Source organism: Pelodiscus sinensis, chromosome 3, assembly GCF_049634645.1.
Source record: "Pelodiscus sinensis isolate JC-2024 chromosome 3, ASM4963464v1, whole genome shotgun sequence".
Lineage (NCBI taxonomy): Eukaryota > Metazoa > Chordata > Testudines > Trionychidae > Pelodiscus > Pelodiscus sinensis.
Window position 1 is genome coordinate 46640539 of NC_134713.1, and position 6591 is coordinate 46647129.

Genomic DNA, 6591 nt, shown 5'->3' on the forward strand with positions numbered 1-6591 from the left:
TTACTTATCTTGGTCCAAGTGTTCTCACACATGTAAGAAGGTAAAGAAAATAAATGTATACCACATATTCATACAAAATAGCTGTCACTGAATGTCAAAATACTTGTCTTTAAGAAGGAATCAAATTTGAAGTAACTTCTTCAATGTTAAATTTAGAGCTCATGTTGCAAAGGTGACTGCAAATGTAAAGGAAAGCTACACTGGCTCTGTGTAGAGACACTTTGTTCCCTTGAGACCGGAAAAAAGTGTATCTAAGAATTGTAAAGAAATAACGTGAAATAGAATTGGGAGTTTATTCAGTTATAACACAATACAGAGTGTACTGTATTCAGTTTGCCATACAAGTACTAGAAAGTGATATTACTGTGATTGTTACATAACTGTGATAAAAAACATGTATAACTTAGAGCGTGCAAGTCCAGTCAGTCCTACTTACTCAGCCAATAGCTAAGAAACGAGTTGGCTTACGTTTGCAGGAGATAATTTTTATCTTGTTGTTTAAAAGCAAGAACAGGTGTTCACATGGCACTTTTGTGGTAGGCATTACAATGTATTTACATGCCAGATATTAATATGTCCCCTTAAACATTGGCCACCATTCCAGAGAATATGCTTCCATGCTGTTAATGCTTGTTCTAAAAGAATGTGTTAATTACATTTGTGGCTTCTTGAGAGAGACTTGCATGTCTCCTCTCGTTTTCATTAAGAACACATCCATGAAAATACAAAGAATGTAGCAATGTTAGATTTCTGAAGACATCTATAGTACTGAAACCCAGAATCTGAGCAATGAGATGTGGACCATCTTTTTAGAAATCTTAAAAAAGCAATGATCTGACACGGAAACTACAGAATCTGAACCATCAAAAAAGAAAACGTCAACAAATGGTCCTGCAGCACCTTAGAGACCAACAAAAAAACGTAGATGGTATTGTGAACTTTTGTGGGCACAACCCACTTCAAATGAATGGAGTAAGGGGTCCAAGGTACAAATAAAATGCAGAGAGGGTGGTGGTGGTGGAGAAACCTTGTCAATTAGCATCTGTTCTAAATTAGGGAAATAGAGTGGGCTGTAGGTGCCTGGTATTTAGCTTTTGATGCCATTAAGGTATGGATGTCATTAAGGTGTGGAATGTAGTAAGCATGTTAAATATAGAGTAATTGAGTAGTCGATGGAATTTCCATCGACTACTCGAATAGTCAATAGACACCCCGCATTCCTCCTTTGAAAAGTACAAGAGCCTCCACTGGGAAATACTGCTGACTCCGGGCTGCATGTGTCTGCCAGCTTTGAAATGTAGAAGAGCTCCCAGTGAGGGAGCTCTTGTGCATTTCAAAGCAGAAGGGCCATTGTGGAGCCTGCGGTCAGTGGAGGACTCTGATTCCCTCGTTGACCCTGGACTCCATGCTGCGCTGCCACTTTAAAATGCCATGTGGAGGCTGGATAAACTTGGGACTCCCCAGCTGACTCTGGCATCCCGCATGGCATTTCCCCAGAACCCAGGATCAGCTGGAGATGCCCCAGCTGATCCCGGGCTCTGAGTGCTGCACTGGAACCCGGAAAAAGCTGGGGAGTCCCCAGCTGACCCCAGGCTCCACACAAACGTTGCTGTGGCGTTTCAAAGTGGCAACGCTGCACAGAGCCTGGATATGAGCTCCGTGCGGCACTGTCGCTTTGAAATACGCCCTTTTCTCTCTCTTCCCCCCCAGCCCCTTTTGCTGCCTTGATCTGATAAAGGTAGCAAGGGGGGAATCGACTAGTTGACTCAATTATCTGATAAGCAAATGTTTATCGGATAGTCGACTAGTCCTTAACATCCTTAGACTGTAGCGGCCCATCCAGTCAGGGTTTTTGTTCAAACCTTGATTACAGGTGTAAAATTTGTAAATGAAAGCAAGTTCTGCAGTTTCTCTTGAGCCTTGGCAAGTTAAAATATTACCCAAAAGGTTTCTGTATGTTACCATTTTTAATATCTTATTTGCGTCCATTAATCCTTTGTCATGGACATTGTCCAGTTTGACCAATATACATGGCGGGGGACATTGCTGGCACTTGATGGCATAGATCACATTAGTAGATGTGCATTTGTATGAGCCTATGATGTGGTGTCTTAAGTGGCTAGGTCCTGTGATGATACCACTTATATAGATGGTGGATAGAGTTGGCACTGGAGTTGATTGCAGGGTTGAGTTCCTGAGTGAGTGTGATGGAGGTGTGCTGCATGGTTGCTGGAAAGAACTTGTTTCAGGTTAGGGTGCTGTCTGTAGTAAGAATGTTAAGGACTAGTCAACTAGTCTTTCTCCCCCCCCCCCTTTGCTGTGCAAAGGGGGGGAAGAGAGGGTACTTCAAAGCAGCAGTGCCTCATGGAACCTGTACTAAGCTTCCTGTGGCATTGCCTCTTTGAAACACCAAAACACCATTTCAAAGGTGCAGCGCTACACAGCTGAGCCCAGGATCAGCTCTATGGTACTACCTCTTTGAAAACACAGATATGGCATTTCAAAGCTGCAACCGTGTGGAGTCCGGGGTCAGCTGGGGACTCCCCAGCTGATCCCGGGTCCCAGCACGGCATTTCAAGCATGCAGAGCCCAGGGTTAGTTGGGGAGTCCCCAGCTGACCCTGGGCTCCATGTGGCATTTCATAGCGGCAGCACAGCATGGAGCCTGAGGTCAATGGGGGATTCTGTTTCCCGCTGACTCAGGCTCCCTGCGGGTGCTTCTGCTTTGATATGCACAAGAGCCCCTGCTGGGGACTCTTATACATTTCAATGCTGGCATGCCTGCATGCAGCCTGGAGTCAGTGTGACTTCCCACTGGCCCTGAGTGCATGCGGAGTTCTGCATTCCTCCTTTGAAATATGCAAGAGCCCCCACTGGGGCTCTGGTATACTTCATTTCACAGGAGGAATACGGAAGTGCCTATTGAACAGTCGATGGAAATTCCATTGACTACTCGACTAGTAAATTACTCGATATTTCACATCCTTAGTCTGTGAGGAATCCCCTGTCCCCCAAGGCCTGTGAGATTTGAGGGGTCACTTTCCAGGATAAGTTATATATTGTTAATGATGCACTGGAGGGGGTTTAAGCTGGCTGTAGGTGATGACCAATGGTTTTTGTGTTGTGTTGTTTGTTTGGACCTATGTTGAAGAATTTGATGCCTAGGTACTAGTCTAGCTCCATCAATCTGTTTTCACTTCCCCGGGTGGGAATTAAAGTTTTAAGAATGCTTGATAGAGATCCTGTAAGTATTTGTGGTATTGGAGCAAAAAGAAAATCAACCTTCTGAATCATCTGAATCAGGTGATGAAAATGAACAAGCATTGGTTTGTGTTACCAAGCAAAACCAGTTAGCCTGGATGTATGTCCTCTGAAGTGGTGGTTGAAGCAAGAGGGACAAACTTGCGCACAACTTTTTTTTTTTTTTTTTTTTTTTTTTGTCGCGTTGCTCTTTACAACACTACCATATGAATGCCTGTGTTCACTTTTAGGTGATACTGTACCTGGATCAGAAGCTGGAATCTCTTACCAGTCATTCTCTTACCAGTCACACATTTTGGGCACCTGAGTTTGACAATGACTAGAGCCTTGTGCAGATAGAAAATTGGTATCGGTATTTGCTTTTGGAAAAATGATTTGCAGACATCCATATCTGCAGGTGTGGATACCTGCAGATATCTGGATTTGCAGGGCTCTAACAGGAACCTTGGGAATGTATATCCATTTCTTCCTGTTTTTTTTTTTTAAAAAGGGGGGAGGGGGGTGGTAATGTTTTTGCATGCATTAGTTCTGTTGCACAATTTAAAGCTCTGATCAAACTTGGTATGTATTCTGCATTTTCTTGAAGAAAATTGGAACATTTAGATGCCCATAAAAATGGGTGTCTAAGGCAATTTTGTACCTATTCTTGCCAGACTACAAAAACTTTGAAAGATTACATATAGATAAATGAATAAAATGATTAACCAGTAATCCTGCCCCCCCCCATCCCCTTTTGCTTTCTCTGTATCAGAGGCAGCAAGTGGGGGGGAAGCAGGAGCTGGTGCCCATGAAGAACTGACTTTAAGCAGGCTCTCCACGAGCACCTGATCTGCCTGTCACCTCTCTGCTGCTGTGCAGAGGGTGAGTGGGACAGGTGGGAGCAAATACCTGCAGGGAGCCAGCTTCCTGCATGTATCTGCTCCTGCAGACCTACCTGCTCCTCCTTCCCCACCCCACTTTACTGCCTCCTACAGAGGCAGGCATGAGTTGGTTCTTTGGGGAGTTATCTTAAAAGCCGGTTCCCCACAGCACCAGTTCCATGATGCAGCCTCCACCCCGCTGCTACCTCTGTTAGAACACAGGAGTGGGGAATGGGTAGGGGAGGTTGTTGTAAAACAACCTCTGCAGGGGGTCCAAGCTCCCCACGGACATAGGCTGCTTCATATCCCACGGAGCAGTCTGTTAGTTGAGAGCTTGGACCCCCCACTGCTGCAGGGGTCTTCCCAAGAGTGGGGCCAGAGGCGCACTGGCTGCCAGCCCTGCCCCCAGGGACTATTGAATAGTGGTGTAACCGACCATATTTTATGCAGGTACAATACTCTTAAAATAAGGGATCTTTTGGAAAAGGCTTTATTTTCCGAAAGATCCGCGTCTAGACTGGTGCTTTTTTCTGGCAAAGCTCCGAGCTGGAAAAAAGCGGCAGCCATTTTTATGCAAATGAAGCAGGGGGGGATTTAAATCCCTGCTTCATTTTCAATTGCGATGTGTCTAATTTGCATCCCTTTTACGGAAAAGGGATGCAGTCTAGACACAGCCTCAAAGTACTATGTAATCTGACTTTTGGGAAATCTGAACACTGCCAAGTAGTTTTCATACCACTTGTCTCTTGTTTTCAGGGATTTCAAATTCTGAAGTTTGAAGAGGATTAGTATCTTTCTTCCTCATCCCTTCTGTTTTCTGCTGCCTCTGTGCCAACTATTCTCATTCACTACTACAACTTTCTGACCTGTCTCTGATCCTCTGGTGGTGTGGAAATCCTGCACACTTGCTGGCTCAGTTCTGTCCCTTAGCAATCATACCTTTCTGCTCTATGCTCTACCATGTGATTGATTGTCAATCGGGGAATCCCTTGCATGTTATAGAGACCATATCTATAGTAAGTGTGCGCAAATGTAACTACACTGGAACTGTGGTGCAGTGGTAGCTGGTGCTAAATAATCAGATGACACTGTGGTTTAGCTTGCTATAATAAGTCCTGCTTTCTGCAAGTGCAGCATATTTATAAAAGGGATTTGTGTTGCTGTTAATTATAAAGGCTGTGTCTGCATTTACACTGGCAGAGTATATATTGCATGATACCTGACATAGGGTAGAAATAATAATAATGTAGCTTATGAGGCACTTCATGGGCAAATAGGATACAGGCATGCCAGATAGTTGGATAGTGAATATATACCCTACATAGGTCTCTGTGATCAAACACGGACTCACATATCCACACTGCTATATTTAGCACTCTAGTGTCCTGCTATAGGAGACTTTCCACACCACAGGCATTTGGTAGCTGCCAGAGCCCTTCTTCTCTGTGCCCAGCAGAGTCTTTCACTGCCACATTGCAATGTAGCTGCAAACTACTTTTCATTTTGGCACGTAGCAGTGTGTATTTGCTGTACATGTTGCCATCAATGCAGACAAGGCTGTAGATACAAATTTCCTTAAGTAGACCAGGTGAGAATAAGGAACATTCCCCTTCAATTAAGGGCCACACCTTGCTTTTTCTGCTTCTAAAAGAGGCTGTAAATAACATCATTTGGGTGGGGTGTCTATGAAAAGAAAAATTCCAAATATAAGATACTTGCACTTTATCCTATATTCATCCATACAAATGAATAACTGCAAAGAGAACATTATTTTTCTTGTGTTATTAGTAAAATTTATGCCAAAGAAGGGAAGTACATTATTCAAACAGAGCCCTGCAATAAAAGTACACTAAACCTGTATCAAACAGGTAAGTATCCAAACCACTTGACTTTTACTTAAGTGAAATAAACATAATGAAAACGAGCCCTTTCTGGCTGCTGTTTGTTCCTCCTCGTGCTGTGCAGAAATCTCAAGAGTTACCAGTTCTAAAATTAAGAGAACAGCCATGCATGCTATAAGCTTGAGTGTTGAATTGAATTCTGATATTGTGATGTCATGGGAAGTATCATTGAATGAGGCAATATTCTGATATATCAGAAGAAAAGGATGCAACATTCTATCACTGTATGTATTGTTACAGCATGATAAAATCACAAACAAACGGGCTTTGCATTTGATTCATCACCTTGGGTTGGTAGCAATTTGCATCTCTTTGCACATGTACCAGAGAAAGCATTTACTTGCAGGAAGGAAAGATGATATACTGCTCCTTCCTGGGAGCTTTGGGGAAGGACAGTAAATTCTAGCCCAGGTTTGATAAAGAACTTAAGTACATCTTTCATTTCTTCCAGCTACAGTTGCCTCAGGATGACTTAGCTGGAGGGAATAGAGAAATGTGCTATAGTTCTGACACATTTTGGGATTCAACCCAGAACAGTAAGAGGGTTGTGTCATTATCTCCCCTGCAGTT